This window comes from Apium graveolens, unplaced genomic scaffold, assembly GCF_009905375.1.
Source record: "Apium graveolens cultivar Ventura unplaced genomic scaffold, ASM990537v1 ctg8419, whole genome shotgun sequence".
Lineage (NCBI taxonomy): Eukaryota > Viridiplantae > Streptophyta > Magnoliopsida > Apiales > Apiaceae > Apium > Apium graveolens.
In genome coordinates this window covers 12817-30660 of record NW_027421163.1, presented here as the reverse complement: position 1 = coordinate 30660, position 17844 = coordinate 12817, and the positions used below count along the sequence as shown (strand labels likewise).

Sequence of the window (17844 nt, the reverse complement as noted above, 5' to 3'; positions counted from 1 at the left end):
GCGCTCTACAACTTCATCCTAACATAAAGGAGATAGATATTGTGTTCCCTCAAGGATCTCATAAGGTGACATCTCGATAATGACATATGATTCTATTATCGTAAGAAAACTCAATCCGCGTTAAGTGATCATTCCAAATTCTTTCAAGTCTATTTCACAGACTCTCATCATAGATTCTAGAATATAGCTTTTGCTTCTCAATACCCACTTTTTTTCCCGTTCATAATCGTTACTATCTTCGTACATAATACTATTCTAGATATACCTTTACTCGCTAGAGTTTTATAACCTTTTAATAAATGCGTCAACCTTAGTATCACAAATGTGTTTCCATTCCGAATACCACCATACTTGGTACCACTTCATCTCTAGCTGCCTCCATCTTCGAAGCTTGGTCCTTCGTATAGAAGTAAAGAATTTATTGAGAGATCACTATGATCGTGAACACTTGTCCTATTGCATAGTTAGTACAGAAGGTGGCCAACCTTTAGTACTTGACAAGCAATTAACAATATGTGTATCATACTAGGCTTCTATCACATAAATAGATAGTCATTCGGGCAATACCGCCCCTTCTGGAAGGGTGTTCTTCTCAGCTTACATGAAATGAAAAGGAGAGAAAAGACGAAATGAAGAGAATTATATATATATAAAATATACTGCCACCACAATATCTGGCTTGAATCTACCTCTGAACTATAGAGGTTTGTCATAGGAGAAACAAATATATACGTATATATATCAGCATAAAATATTATAGCATCGTATTTCACATGCCCTAAATATATATTTTTTTTGCTATTCCATCATCATTCTATGGACCCCATGCTCTGATCGAGCTTATAAACAATCACCTTTGAAACTCCCTCGACATCGAAAATCGAATCTGGGATTTCATTCTAGACCATCATCGTTACTAGAATCCATTGCTACCCGTAACCTCCTAGTATAGTAATACAACTCTCTATTGATAAGAAGAATAAGTATTCAAATAGGTAGATAATCTACTAATTAGTCTATCAATGTATGACTTATACACCACCCTGATCCCGATTAGTGGTACTCAATCTCTACATCCATTCCAATACAACTCTCACGGTTGTAAGTAATCGGCTCCTTACTCGTAGAACTCATTCCTGCATTACTATGGTCCACCGTTGACATACTGTAGTCGTTCGTTTTCCATGAAGTCTTAATAGCTAACCATACGGAGTCCCATACCTTCCATATCGGATTCTTCTGAGGAGGTAACATAATTACCATTCATGATTCATGAAGAACACTCTAGATCCTGATGTAACATACATGACATGAAGCAGATAAAATTATAGAAGAGTTTCAATCAAAGCAACGATAGCAGGTTAATACCATTCTTAATCATATGCCCTTCGATAGACGACTTAACTCAAAGGTTAGTTTAGTCCTTTTTGAAACATGGTCCTGGCTTATCTCACGATATGACCTTATAAGATAGATAGTCCGCTCACAGCGAAGTAGATAAATTAATCTTTACCCAACTACTATCACGGTGAGTATCGCACAATCTCAGAATGAATGTCAATCTTCCACACCATAATACAACCTTCACGGCTTTAACCCTCATTACTGTATTCCTCTGGCACGAGCCCTATGATTGCTCTCTTACACTTAGAGTGTCGGCCACCTCATTGGCCTTTCCTGATAGTAATAGTTCCTTATAATCAATGTATTTTGAATGATCTCCAACTAAATTTTCCACCTCATTTCCAATCACTGCTTGTGCGAAAACTCTCTTCCTTACACGTTGGTGAGAAAAAATCACCATTTTCCATAAGTTATTGCCTCGGTCTTTTAGAGGTTAACATTGTCACGATGACTCTTGATCATACTTAGGAGTCTCTTATTTTGGGTCCTTCTTGATTTCACCAATCTCGACCCTTATTGGGTCAATCTTATACTTTCTTATGGTTCAACATGTGCCCCCCTGGCATTATTATAATTACGTCACATTTCCTTTATCAAAATTTCTATTCTTGAGAACTTGAATATACCTTTTTCCTTGTAAAACCTCTAAGGTTATCCTTGAATCGTTCCTCCTGTATCCTTAGATATAGGGCATACCAAAATACCATTTACTAATACCTAGAACCATTGTCTATTTATTCTGAAAATTTTCTCTAATGATCTTTAAAGGTTGTTGTTACTTTAGTCCTTCATTCCATATTACCCAAACTCATAATGTACCCTATTAAGGGTGAAATGCTCACCTTATGCATCCCCTAGGGTTCATCTCAAGTTATCAAAGTTATATCATTAATTCCACCTTTTAAAAAGGTACTGCATCCTTCCATGGATAAATCAAGTATATATCCTGATAGATTATCTTATTCAATCATTCCCACCTCGATAGTCTATACCCAATTCACGATAGCATCCTTATTCAAACTGAGGTCAACCCATATGGCCTTCAAAAGATAATAATGGTACCCACTTTTCTTTCTAATTTGGTAATGACAACAGGGATGTTCTGGAAAGTATTGGTCGTGTTCAACGTGAACCTTCTTCTTTCATAATTCCTCATTTACTTTGTTGTTTATCTCAACAGTCATCTCAATACTGGGATATCTTTCATAACCTGACATCTCCCTTTCTGGGTATCAAGCCACCGGTCTTACACTTCACATTCTTGAAGGTCACTTCCTTCATCCCATTTTCCTAAATTCTTGTTATCCTGTCTCCTCAGTCCATCCGTGTTTCCTTATTAATCCATCGATCTATCTCAAAGTTTCATCGAATACACTCAACTTCAAGGGAATAACTATAAGTATCGCTTACGCCTTCAAACCTTGAATTATCTATGATCAGTCACCATCGCGCTGATGATGACATACTTCTCTATATTTATTGCAAGGGTTTCTTTGGGTTTCCCATACCTAACTCCCTTATCACTTCTCCATCTCTATTTCCTTTATACTCCCTTTATACTCCTTCCCTTTTCAGTCTTTTATTTATTTTCATTTCTATTACCAACCCATTACACTGAACCAACACAACATAAGCATTGATTTCAAACTATCCCGTCATTCTGGATTCGTGTCCTCAGACGAATCTGCACACTTTTACAACTTACGGTTCATACTTGCATCATTACCGTCACGCTTTTGGTTCTGGCTCTAAAGCTGTTACCACTACCTCCATACACCTTGGAATTACTTCCCGAAAAACAATGTCTGAACTTTAATAAACTTTATTATAACCTCTGGCTCCGTTGCCTTTCTTGGCCTTTCACCAACGGCGTGGCCTCTTCTTTAGGAGGGTAAGTGACAAAACCCGTCCTTTTGTTATTCGTCAATCATTTAGAATCTCACTATGATTCCTCTATTTCCTTTAGCCAGGCTCTTGTCTCGATGGTTCAACCTGTTCCTTGAACTCTTGAGAGCTTAGGGACTTAAAGGTCATGAAAGAATTTCCTACCGCATTGTTTGCATCAAGTGGTGGTTGGAATAAAAGTATAAGTTTTGTTTAGGCAGGGTCCATGAATTGCCCCATAGGAGTGCCGTCCTGGTTCTCCAAATCTTGCTCGACTTCTGTTTTCTCCAGTATGAAATGTTTTCTCATCCTCCCCATAATCAGGGTCATCCCTACATGTTTTAAATCCTCATTTTCCACTTCATTATGTTATGGGTTCCTTCTACCTTGATGGCGTCCTCCCTGACTATCACATTTAGGGTTTGCCCTAAATCTTATTCCTCGAACTATGACTTTCATCTAAGATCCAGTCCTTAAGCTCTTAAACATTTGGAACCCAAATTCTGTAGGTATACCTCATTATTCCCTCATCATCTTTCTAGGTATTAATCTCTTCTCCGGTCATTGGTTCTCTGCCCTCAATTCATCATTTTTTTTTCTTGGCACAATATGATCTTCTTCCAATAATTCGGGCTGTATTGCAATCTCAAACAGCTTTTCGGTAATGGCTCCGGTTACCTTCACTTCTATTTCCATTTTCTCAAAATCTCTTATCAACTCTCCCAAAGACATTTTCATCTTGAGTCTCTCTTTTATACTAAGGGCATTAGCCACCATTTTGGCTTTCCCCTGGATGATAAAGAATCTCATAATCGTAATCCTTGATTAGCTCTAACCACCTCCTCTGGCGCATGTTGAGCTCTTTCTGCGTGAAAATGTACTAGAGAACTTATAGTTTATGTAAATCTCGCACTTTTCTCCATACAAGTAGTGCCTCCAATCTTTAGGGCAAAACTATTGCCACGAGCCCAAGCTCATGGATGGGGATATCGACTTTTATATTCCCTCAATTGTCTTGATGCGTACGCGATTACCTTGCTATTTTGTATAAGAAGCACCCTAATTCCTTATGCGAAGCGTCACTACACATCATGAAATCTCCTTTTTCCATCCGGCAACGCCAACATAGGGGCCGTCACCAACCTTTTCTTTAGTTCTTAAAGCTGTTCTCGCATTTTTCTGTCCATTCGAACTTCTCAGTCTTACGAGTAAGCCGCGTTAAAGGGGCTACTATCTTTATAAACTTGAACGAACCTCCGGTAGTGACCGGCCAATCCTACCTCTGGTAGTCGCCCTAACCATGGTCATCAATTCCTCAGTGGTCCTTTATTCATTCTTGTCAGGATCCTCCACGAAATCCTTCTCAGCAATAATCCCTTTTAGGATAACATCCTCAACCTCTACATCCTCAATATGAACATCAGCCGGTCCTGCGTTAGGATGCTCTATCAGATCCACAATCTGATCTCCAATAACTAATAAAACATCATCGCGTTGTTGGTCCTCAACCTCAGGGTTCGGAGTCCCGCTACCATATACGATAACGAGCTACGCTTCTATCATGATATTTATAAGGGTTCCCATAAGGGTTTTAACTGTTAGTACTATGTTAGGTAGTCCGACCATGAACTTGGCAAGAGTTCTTATTATCTTAGTGAACTTAATATTTTAACGTCACATCATCTCTGAGGTTTATAACGCTTGGCTCTGATAACATTTCTGTAACACCCCCAAATTCGGGGTCAGGGATCCGGGTTATCACGAGATCCATTTCCCTTAATAACACTTAATTTTAATAACAACCAACTACTGCCTACTGTGACCCCAAAATATACACACACACCACAAGTTATAGTCTCAAGGATGAGTACCAAAAATAACACAAGTCGTTTTATTCCACAATTATAAGCCATTATACCTCAAAAGGTTTCTGAATAAATTTACATATTCCTTGCCATTATTACAATTCATAATTATACATAAGTCTGGCACAACAAAAGTTGAAAGCCTAGCCTATTGGTAGCTCCTACCTCAGCTACAAAGGCATCAACGCCTACAGGAAACTGCGGAACGTTTCCTAACCGCTCACGAATTGGGAGCTTGGTCTTGTTCATCTTGTCTATCTGTTGTTGTGTGATGAAAGAAGAAAGCAAGGGTGAGCAACAAGCCCACTGAAATAATATGTATAATAATTTACAATATATGAGCATTCTAATAGTACTCATGAAAGTCTTGGTAAAGAAGAAATGGACCAAGTTGATATCTTAACGTGACCAAGTCGCAAAATATTCAGTATATACATACATATATACTTTTCAAAATCTTTGAAATCCTCTAATATGTATAATATACACAGAGTTCCAGTTTATAACTGTATAAAAATATCGTTGCAAGGTGATCTCATATATCTAATCTTGTCTCAACGTTTTTCTGAAAATCTTTGACATGCATAAGATAATCATTTACTAGATATAAGTTTAAAAGATGAAGTTACAAGTTACTCCAATATACTTATATCTTTTCTGAATACTACTTGAACTACCACCGTTCAAGTTAAAATTAGTTTCAAAAGTTCATCACACTGATGAGACCACAAGATAAGACTGGAATAGATTCAATCTTTGAAATATCATTTGAAAGAAATGAAGTTACGAGATACTTCATTAAGTCCCGATATATATATACACCTATATATATACATTTCATACACTCCTTGAAAACCTCTGTTATGAAAATTATAAACAGAGTTGCAATATCCAATGAATTTTGGAAAGGAGAAAACCTTGGCATAAACCTGATATCTTGCTGATCAGGCAAAGATACCAATAAGTAACCTTTTCTACTAGTAGATGGACGAATTCCCCACTGGTCATCACCCTGGCCGTAATAGGACCTTATGCTGGACTGCCACTCAGCCACTTACGCATTTGATGGACTCCCACTGAGCCACTTACACTTTTATGGACACCCACTGAGCCCATGTTGCTTATACCGACTCAAATAGATGAACTTAATTCCCGAACGATGGGCAAGTAATCAAGATCTTTTCTCAAAACAGCAACCTCGTTGCGAATGTAAAATACACCACTGAGCCGGATCCCTCAGGTTTTGAGCGAGTATTTAAATCATCTTCGAAAGGAAGATCTTAAATATCAAAATGAGTTTTGGGATCCGCTCTAACATTTAAAAATCATTTTGAAGACTCGAAAACATTTTTAAGAATGTTTGGAGTAATACTGATTTAATAAAATAAATCAGTCCCGATATATTAGAAAATATCTGAATATTATTATTAAATAATATTCCCATAAAGGATAATCTTTATAAAATAATTGAAGTAGAAGTTTTAAAAAACTCTTACTTGAAATGAATAACGAATAACTGATAAGTGGATTTTATATCCACTTGGAACGCTCTATTACAAGCTTAAATTGGTGTTTTGGACTCAAGTTGTTGGTATTTTGATGTGTTTTTGTGTTATTGCATTTCAGGTATCAATTATATGAAGAAATGAGCTTTTAAAGGAAATATGATAAAAAGTGATCAGATTTGGAAGCCAAGGCCATTGTCAAGTTTTAGAGAATCTCGTTAGCTTCGCGTAGGCAGTTGAATCGCCTAATTCTGACGAGTAGAACTCAAGTTATGGTCAAAACAAGATTCATCAGAATATTTTCCCAGTCAGTAGCTGAGCGCCTGCTCAGCAGAGCTGAGCGCCCGCTCAGAGAGCTGAGCGCCCGCTCAGGAGAGCTGAGCGGCCGCTCAGGGCGCGGCTGGTTGCTGATTTCGCTGAAAAAGCCTTTTTTGAGTGGAATTTGACGATTTTAAGGGTCCAGGTCCACTAGGGGCATATATACTTAAAAAAAGGGTTTTCATCATCCGGGAAGATTGGGATACCAAGGAGAAGACCTAGAAGCACATAACAACTCCGAAAAAGAAGATCTTGTTTTCAACTTGTGATTCTTTGAATTAGTTGTAACTTTGGATGCTCGTTTTCATTCTTGTTACACCTAGATCTCATTTATTCGTACTTTGATTATTATTCAGTTTATTAAGACCTTGTTTTATACCATGCTTTCATTGGAACCCACGATGAGTTCGATTATGGGCTAATCGTTGTCATGGGGTTCTAGCGGATTTACTTATGGATTTCAATAGTTAATTGTTTCGATATCTTAGTGTGCGGTGATTGATTGATAACCTAGTATTGGTTGTGCTTATTCGTCTTATGTGCGTAGCTAACATATAAGATAGTGTGTTAATCTCTATTGAAGTGATAATGAATATAGAGGTTTAGAACTTGCCATGCTAGCATATGTTCATGTATTGTATGCATGATTCGTAGGTAACTTTAACCGTTTTACTTTCCCTATGTAATCAAGATAGATAACTTGTGCTTAAACCGTTATGTTGTCAAATTCTATAGACATATAGGGTCTCAATATAATTGGTGCCTATTCAACTTCTATCTCTTTTGTGGATGTGTGGTAGAATGGTACTTGTGCAACGAAAGTTGGCGTTTATCAGTTTCGTGTTATCTGATTAGTGTCATCACCATCACATGCTAAGGTTAAGAATAATAAGGCTATTGAATGAAGTATTTAATGAAGTTAGGATCCCATGTTTGTCATATATAGTAATTCAACCTCAATTCTCTTAGTTAATGTTATTTAATATAATCTCTTAGTTTAATTAAAACCCAATTTGTTATTTGTCTTAACATTGAGCGATAACCATACATTGTTACATAGGTGCATAAATTGAACTTAACCTAAACCAGTCTCTGTGGGAACGAATCTGATTCATATCTTATACTAATTACGAACGCGTATACTTGCGTGAATATTAGCGCGTGTTTTCGCCCTAACAAGTTTTTGGCGCCACTGTCGGGGACTCGGTGTTAATTTTTAGTTTATGTGTTTGTCATCAGTGGTCGTTAAAGTTCATTGACTTGGATTCTTTTACTTTTACGGTTTATTTATTTGTGTTTCAGGTACTCATTACAATGGGAGATCCAACAGCACGAACGAAAGCCTTGATGGATTTTTTCTCAACCCAAGATCAATGACATTCAATCTAGCATTGTCCGGCCAGCTATCACAGCTAATATCTTTGAGATCAAGCCTGGCATAATTCAATAGGTACAGACTTCAGTCCAGTTTGGGGGTTCTCCAACGGAAGATCCCAATACGCATATTAGGGATTTCACAGAGATCTGCGACACCTTCAGGTTCAATGGTGTTTCTGAAGATGCTATTAAGCTGAGACTTTTCCCATTCTCTCTAAGGGACAAGGCTAAGAGCTGGTTACACTCTCTACCAGCTGGTTCGATAACTACTTGGGAAGATCTTGCTCAGAAGTTTCTTACTAAATTCTTCCCTATGACGAAGACAGTTACAATCAGGAATGCTCTTACTCAATTTGTGCAGTAATCAGGAGAATCTTTATATGAAGCTTGGGAGCACTACAAGGAGATGCTTAAGAAGTGTCCTCATCATGGAATGCCTGATTGGATGATCATCAATTGCTTTTACAATGGGTTGGGAGCACAGTCCAGACCCATGCTCGATGCAGCAGCAGGCGGAGCATTATGGGCAAAGAGCTATGAGGAAGCTTATGATCTAATTGAACTGATGGCTGCTAATGAATATCAGTATCCAACCCAGAGATATCCACAGGGCAAGGTAGCAGGAGTTCTTGAAGTGGATACAGCTACGGCTATCACTGCTCAACTAAAGGCGTTGTCTATGAAGATCGATTCTCTGGCTAACTATGGTGTTAAACAGATAAATAGTGTTTGTGAGCTGTGTGCGGGTCCGCATGTGACGGAACAATGCGCTATATCTAGTGACTCAGCTCAGTTTGTCAGCAACTTTCAGAGATCGCAGCAACCAGTTCTAGACACTTTTCATCCTGACAACTGGAATCATCCTAACTTCAGCTGGAACAACAATCAGAATGCGATGCAACAACCATTCCAGCAGTTTGGAAATAAGCTGTTCAACCCTCCTGGTTTTTAGCAACAACTCCAAGTTCAATAACAAACTCATGTTGCAGGTCTATCTTCGAATGAAAAATCTGAATTGGAGGAGTTGAGGCTTATGTGCAAAAACCAGGCTCTTATATGCCAAAGCCAGGCTATTTCTATCAAGACTCTGGAGAACCAAATAGGGCAAATTGCTAATTCCTTATTGAATCGACCACCAAGAACGCTTCCTAGTGATACAGAAGCCAATCCAGGAAAGAGGGAAGTTGAAGAACATGTGAACGCCATCACCTTAAGGTCTGGAAAGGCCGCAAGCCCCCAAATTCAGCAAGACGAAGAGCCTGAAAAATCTCAAGATTCAGAAAATGCAGTTGTGGATGAAGAAGAAGTGCAGAAGGAAGCAGAGGTGGAACCAAGGAAGACTACTGTGGAACACACTCCTCCTGAGGGTAATACAGGGGAGAAACAGATCTATCCACCACCTCCTTTTCCTAAGAGGCTGCAGAAGAAAAAGCTGGATAAGAACTTTGAGAAGTTTCTGGAGGTGTTCAAGAAACTTCATATCAACATACCTTTCCCTGAAGCTCTTGAACAGATGCCTAGCTATGCGAGGTTTATGAAAGGTATTCTCTCTCAAAAAGTGAAGCTCAATGACTTAAAGACCGTTGCTCTAACGGAGGAATGTAGTGCTGTGCTGCAACAGAAGTTGCCTCCAAAGCTTAAAGATCCTGGAAGCTTCACTATTCCTTGCACCATCGGAAACTTATCGTTCGACAAATGTTTATGTGATTTAGGAGCTAGCATCAATCTGATGCCCTTATCTATCTTCAAGAAGCTTGGTCTGCCTGATCCGAAACCAACATACATGTCATTGCAACTAGCTGACCGTTCCATCGCTTATCCACGAGGTATAGTGGAGGATGTCTTGGTCAAGGTGGATAAACTCTTCTTCCCTGCTGACTTTGTAATTCTTGATTTCGAGGAAGATAAGAAGATTCCCATTATTTTGGGAAGACCATTCTTGGCTACAGGCTGAACTATGATCGATGTGCAATAAGGAGAGCTTACGATGAAGGTTCATGATCAGAAGGTCACTTTTAATGTGTTCAAGGCAATAAAGTTACCCACAGAAAAAGAAGAGTGCTTTAAAATAGAGCAGGTCGACTCAATTTTTGAAGATGAAGGATGAGTAGAACAACTGCAGGTTTGAATGCACCTCCGTGGGAGAAGAAGTTGGATATGCAATTCGATTCTCTTGGGTTAGCAGAGCTGAAAATTTCTCAAGAGCGTTTTGAACCATTTATTCAAGAAGCTCGCATACTTGAGCTCAACCGAAAGCCATATCACTTGAGTTATTCATTCTTAGGTGCACCCCCTGACAAGGGGTTGGGATATATCTTTGATGATGTAGAATGTAGCCGAACGGATCCTCTAGTGCCTATAGAGGGTTCTTCTCATGTGTAGCAGGTAGTTGATAGGACTGGTATTGGTGATGAGCAGTACATGCAAGTAATTAGGCGTATGGAGGCCATGCACGATATTCACCATCATTTTGCTGCAGATTTGACACATGCTTTCGGTACTGTTGTTCGAGACACTGGTGGCGAGGTTTATTGGCCACCTGATCCTCCACCCGAAGAGGGTGACTTTCCGACGACTAGGTATGCCTGAAATCCTTATTATTACCTTCAATGAGGACATTGGCAAAATTTTAAGTTTGGGGTGATAATGTAAGGATTAGTTAGTGTGTGTCCATTAGATTCATATAGATTCATGTTGCATGTTTAGTTGTAGTTCATTCATATTTTTGTATGATTGTTCATTTAGGGCATATTTGTTTGTTTTTATGGGATTTCATATAGTTGCATTTGCATGCATATTTAGCATGATCCTTAAGATGAACTATGATATTTGATAAGTTGATGTTGATTTGAGTGTGGTGATGACTTAAACATCCCTGTATTCGTCATCACCACACTCAAATCAACATCAACTTATCAAATATCATAGTTCATCTTAAGGGATCATGCTAAATATGCATGCAAATGCAACTATATGAAATCACATAAAAACAAACAAATATGCCCTAAATGAACAATCATACAAAAATATGAATGAACTACAACTAAACATGCAACATGAATCTATATGAATCTATATGGAAACACACTAACTAATCCTTACATTATCACCCCCAAACTTAAAATTTCCAATGTCCTCATTGAAGGTAATAATAAGGATTTCAGGCATACCTAGTCGTCGGAAAGTCACCCTCTTCGGGTGGAGGATCAGGTGGCCAATAAACCTCGCCACCAGTGTCTCGAACAACAGTACCGAAAGCATGTGTCAAATCTGCAGCAAATGATGGTGAATATCGTGCATGGCCTCCATACGCCTAATTACTTGCATGTACTGCTCATCACCAATACCAGTCCTATCAACTACCTGCTACACATGAGAAGAACCCTCTATAGGCACTAGAGGATCGTTCGGCTACATTCTACATCATCAAAGATATATCCCAACCCCTTGTCAGGGGGTGCACCTAAGAATGAATAACTCAAGTGATATGGCTTTCGGTTGAGCTCAAGTATGCGAGCTTCTTGAATAAATGGTTCAAAACGCTCTTGAGAAATTTTCAGCTCTGCTAACCCAAGAGAATCGAATGGCATATCCAACTTCTTCTCCCACGGAGGTGCATTCAAAACCTGCAGTTGTTCTACTCATCCTTCATCTTCAAAAATTGAGTCGACCTGCTCTATTTTAAAGCACTCTTCTTTTTCTGGGTAACTTTATTGCCTTGAACACATTAAAAGTGACCTTCTGATCATGAACCTTCATCGTAAGCTCTCCTTATTGCACATCGATCATAGTTCAGCCTGTAGCCAAGAATGGTCTTCCCAAAATAATGGGAATCTTCTTATCTTCCTCGAAATCAAGAATTACAAAGTCAGCAGGGAAGAAGAGTTTATCCACCTTGACCAAGACATCCTCCACTATACCTCGTGGATAAGCGATGGAACGGTCAGCTAGTTGCAATGACATGTATGTTGGTTTCGGATCAGGCAGACCAAGCTTCTTGAAGATAGATAAGGGCATCAGATTGATGCTAGCTCCTAAATCACATAACATTTGTCGAACGATAAGTTTCCGATGGTGCAAGGAATAGTGAAGCTTCCAGGATCTTTAAGCTTTGGAGGCAACTTCTGTTGCAGCACAGCACTACATTCCTCCGTTAGAGCAACGGTCTTTAAGTCATTGAGCTTCACTTTTTGAGAGAGAATACCTTTCATAAACCTCGCATAGCTAGGCATCTGTTCAAGAGCTTCAGGGAAAGGTATGTTGATATGAAGTTTCTTGAACACCTCCAGAAACTTCTCAAAGTTCTTATCCAGCTTTTTCTTCTGCAGCCTCTTAGGAAAAGGAGGTGGTGGATAGATCTGTTTCTCCCCTGTATTACCCTCAGGAGGAGTGTGTTCCACAGTAGTCTTCCTTGGTTCCACCTCTGCTTCCTTCTGCACTTCTTCTTCATCCACAACTGCATTTTCTGAATCTTGAGAATTTTTCAGGCTCTTCGTCTTTGCTGAATTTGGGGGCTTGCGGCCCTTTCCAGACCTTAAGGTGATGGCGTTCACATGTTCTTCAACTTCCCTCTTTCCTGGATTGGCTTCTGTATCACTAGGAAGCGTTCTTGGTGGTCGATTCAATAAGGAATTAGCAATTTGGCCCTATTTGGTTCTCCAGAGTCTTGATAGAAAATAGCCTGGCTTTGGCATATAAGAGCCTGGTTTTTTGCACATAAGCCTCAACTCCTCCAATTCAGATTTTTCATTCGAAGATAGACCTGCAACATGAGTTTTGTTTATTGAACTTGGAGTTGTTGCTAAAAACCAGGAGGGTTGAACCAGCTTATTTCCAAACTGCTGGAATGGTTGTTGCATCGCATTCTGATTGTTGTTCCAGCTGAAGTTAGGATGATTCCAGTTGTCAGGATGAAAAGTGTCTAGAACTGGGTTTTTGCCTGCGATCTCTGAAAGTTGCTGACAAACTCGAGCTGAGTCACTAGATATAGCGCATTGTTCCGTCACATGCGGACACGCACACAGCTCACAAACACTATTTATCTGTTTAACACCATAGTTAGCCAGAGAATCGATCTCATAGACAACGCCTTTAGGTTGAAGCAGTGATAGCCGTAGCTGTATCCACTTCAAGACTCCTGCTACCTTGCCCTGTGGATATCTCTGGGTTGGATACTGATATTCAATTAGCAGCCATCAGTTCAATTAGATCATAAGCTTCCTCATAGCTCTTTGCCCATAATGCTCCCGCCTGCTGCTGCATCGAGCATGGGTCTGGACTGTGCTCCCAACCCATTGTAAAAGCAATTGATGATCATCCAATCAGGCATTCCATGATGAGGACACTTTCTTAAGCATCTCCTTGTAGTGCTCCCAAGCTTCATATAAAGATTCTCCTGATTACTGCACAAATTGAGTAAGAGCATTCCTGATTGTAACTGTCCTTCGTCATAGGGAAGAATTTAGTAAGAAACTTCTGAGCAAGATCTTCCCAAGTAGTTATCGAACCAGCTGGTAGAGAGTGTAACCAGCTCTTAGCCTTGTCCCTTAGAGAGAATGGGAAAAGTCCTCAGCTTAATAGCATCTTCAGAAACACCATTGAACCTGAAGGTGTCGCAGATCTCTGTGAAATCCCTAATATGCGTATTGGGATCTTCCGTTGGAGAACCCCCAAACTGGACTGAAGTCTGTACCTATTGAATTATGCCAGGCTTGATCTCAAAGATATTAGCTGTGATAGCTGGCCGGACAATGCTAGATTGAATGTCATTGATCTTGGGGTTGAGAAAAATCCATCAAGGCTTTCGTTCGTGCTGTTGGATCTCCCATTGTAATGAGTACCTGAAACACAAATAAATAAACCGTAAAAGTAAAAGAATCCAAGTCAATGAACTTTAACGACCACTGATGACAAACACATAAACTAAAAATTAACACCGAGTCCCCGACAGTGGCGCCAAAAACTTGTTAGGGCGAAAACACGCGCTAATATTCACGCAAGTATACGCGTCGTAATTAGTATAAGATATGAATCAGATTCGTTCCCACAGAGACTGGTTTAGGTTAAGTTCAATTTATGCACCTATGTAACAATGTATGGTTATCGCTCAATGTTAAGACAAATAACAAATTGGTTTTAATTAAACTAAGAGATTATATTAATAACATTAACTAAGAGAATTGAGGTTGAATTACTATATATGACAAACATGGATCCTAACTTCATTAAATACTTCATTCAATAGCCTTATTATCTTAACCTTAGCATGTGATGGTGATGACACTAATCAGATAACACGAAACTGATAAACGCCAACTTTCGTTGCACAAGTACCATTCTACCACACATCCACAAAAGAGATAGAAGTTGAATAGGCACCAATTATATGAGACCCTATATGTCTATAGAATTTGACAACATAACGGTTTAAGCACAAGTTATCTATCTTGATTACATAGGGAAAGTAAAACGGTTAAAGTTACCTACGAATCATGCATACAATACATGAACATATGCTAGCATGGCAAGTTCTAAACCTCTATATTCATTATCACTTCAATAGAGATTACACACATATCTTATATGTTAGCTACGCACATAAGACGAATAAGCACAACCAATACTAGGTTATCAATCAATCACCGCACACTAGATATCGAAACAATTAACTATTGAAATCCATAAGTAAATCCGCTAGAACCCCATGACAACGATTAGCCCATAATCGAACTCATCGTGGGTTCCAATGAAAGCATGGTATAAAACAAGGTCTTAATAAACTGAATAATAATCAAAGTACGAATAAATGAGATCTAGGTGTAACAAGAATGAAACGAGCATCCAAAGTTACAACTAATTCAAAGAATCACAAGTTTGAAAACAAGATCTTCTTTTTCGGAGTTGTTATGTGCTTCTAGGTCTTCTCCTTGGTATCCCAATCTTCCCGGATGATGAAAAACCCTTTTTTTAAGTATATATGCCCCTAGTGGACCTGGACCCTTAAAATCGTCAAATTCCACTCAAAAAAGGCTTTTTCAGCGAAATCAGCAACCAGCCGCGCCCTGAGCGGCCGCTCAGCTCTCCTGAGCGGGCGCTCAGCTCTCTGAGCGGGCGCTCAGCTCTGCTGAGCAGGCGCTCAGCTACTGACTGGGAAAATATTCTGATGAATCTTGTTTTGACCATAACTGAGTTCTACTCGTCAGAATTAGGCGATTCAACTGCCTACGCGAAGCTAACGAGATTCTCTAAAACTTGACAATGGCCTTGGCTTCCAAATCTGATCACTTTTTATCATATTTCCTTTAAAAGCTCATTTCTTCATATAATTGATACCTGAAATGCAATAACACAAAAACACATCAAAATACCAACAACTTGAGTCCAAAACACCAATTTAAGCTTGTAATAGAGCGTTCCAAGTGGATATAAAATCCACTTATCAGTTATTCGTTATTCATTTCAAGTAAGAGTTTTTTTAAAACTTCTACTTCAATTATTTTTATAAAGATTATCCTTTATGGGAATATTATTTAATAATAATATTCAGATATTTTCTAATATATCGGGACTGATTTATTTTATTAATCAGTATTACTCCAAACATTCTTAAAAATGTTTTCGAGTCTTCAAAATGATTTTTAAATGTTAGAGCGGATCCCAAAACTCATTTTGATATTTAAGATCTTCCTTTCGAAGATGATTTAAATACTCGCTCAAAACCTGAGGGATCCGGCTCAGTGGTGTATTTTACATTCGCAACGAGGTTGCTGTTTTGAGAAAAGATCTTGATTACTTGCCCATCGTTCGGGAATTAAGTTCATCTATTTGAGTCGGTATAAGCAACATGGGCTCAGTGGGTGTCCATAAAAGTGTAAGTGGCTCAGTGGGAGTCCATCAAATGCGTAAGTGGCTGAGTGGCAGTCCAGCATAAGGTCCTATTACGGCCAGGGTGATGACCAGTGGGGAATTCGTCCATCTACTAGTAGAAAAGGTTACTTATTGGTATCTTTGCCTGATCAGCAAGATATCAGGTTTATGCCAAGGTTTTCTCCTTTCCAAAATTCATTGGATATTGCAACTCTGTTTATAATTTTCATAACAGAGGTTTTCAAGGAGTGTATGAAATGTATATATATAGGTGTATATATATATCGGGACTTAATGAAGTATCTCGTAACTTCATTTCTTTCAAATGATATTTCAAAGATTGAATCTATTCCAGTCTTATCTTGTGGTCTCATCAGTGTGATGAACTTTTGAAACTAATTTTAACTTGAACGGTGGTAGTTCAAGTAGTATTCAGAAAAGATATAAGTATATTGGAGTAACTTGTAACTTCATCTTTAAACTTATATCTAGTAAATGATTATCTTATGCATGTCAAAGATTTTCAGAAAAACGTTGAGACAAGATTAGATATATGAGATCACCTTGCAACGATATTTTTATACAGTTATAAACTGGAACTCTGTGTATATTATACATATTAGAGGATTTCAAAGATTTTGAAAAGTATATATGTATGTATATACTGAATATTTTGCGACTTGGTCACGTTAAGATATCAACTTGGTCCATTTCTTCTTTACCAAGACTTTCATGAGTACTATTAGAATGCTCATATATTGTAAATTATTATACATATTATTTCAGTGGGCTTGTTGCTCACCCTTGCTTTCTTCTTTCATCACACAACAACAGATAGACAAGATGAACAAGACCAAGCTCCCAATTCGTGAGCGGTTAGGAAACGTTCCGCAGTTTCCTGTAGGCGTTGATGCCTTTGTAGCTGAGGTAGGAGCTACCAATAGGCTAGGCTTTCAACTTTTGTTGTGCCAGACTTATGTATAATTATGAATTGTAATAATGGCAAGGAATATGTAAATTTATTCAGAAACCTTTTGAGGTATAATGGCTTATAATTGTGGAATAAAACGACTTGTGTTATTTTTGGTACTCATCCTTGAGACTATAACTTGGTGGTGTGTGTGTATATTTTGGGGTCACAGTAGGCAGTAGTTGGTTGTTATTAAAATTAAGTGTTATTAAGGGAAATGGATCTCGTGATAACCCGGATCCCTGACCCCGAATTTGGGGTGTTACAGAAATGTTATCAGAGCCAAGCGTTATAAACCTCAGAGATGATGTGACGTTAAAATATTAAGTTCACTAAGATAATAAGAACTCTTGCCAAGTTCATGGTCGGACTACCTAACATAGTACTAACAGTTAAACCCTTATGGGAACCCTTATAAATATCATGATAGAAGCGTAGCTCGTTATCGTATATGGTAGCGGACTCCGAACCCTGAGGTTGAGGACCAACAACGCGATGATGTTTTATTAGTTATTGGAGATCAGATTGTGGATCTGATAGAGCATCCTAACGCAGGACCGGCTGATGTTCATATTGAGGATGTAGAGGTTGAGGATGTTATCCTAAAAGGGATTATTGCTGAGAAGGATTTCGTGGAGGATCCTGACAAGAATGA

The 17844-nt window shown here is 38.7% G+C and overlaps 2 non-coding genes across 2 annotated transcripts; one reads left to right on the top strand and one right to left on the bottom strand.

The window, feature by feature from the left end:
* Window positions 1-8681: 8681 nt before the first annotated feature.
* On the bottom strand, window positions 8682-8788 carry LOC141704923 (small nucleolar RNA R71). The gene has a single exon (XR_012568135.1). It is a non-coding gene; the product is annotated as a small nucleolar RNA R71 (small nucleolar RNA).
* Window positions 8789-13680: 4892 nt separating this feature from the next.
* LOC141704924 (small nucleolar RNA R71) lies at window positions 13681-13788 on the top strand. The gene has a single exon (XR_012568136.1). It is a non-coding gene; the product is annotated as a small nucleolar RNA R71 (small nucleolar RNA).
* Window positions 13789-17844: the final 4056 nt, after the last annotated feature.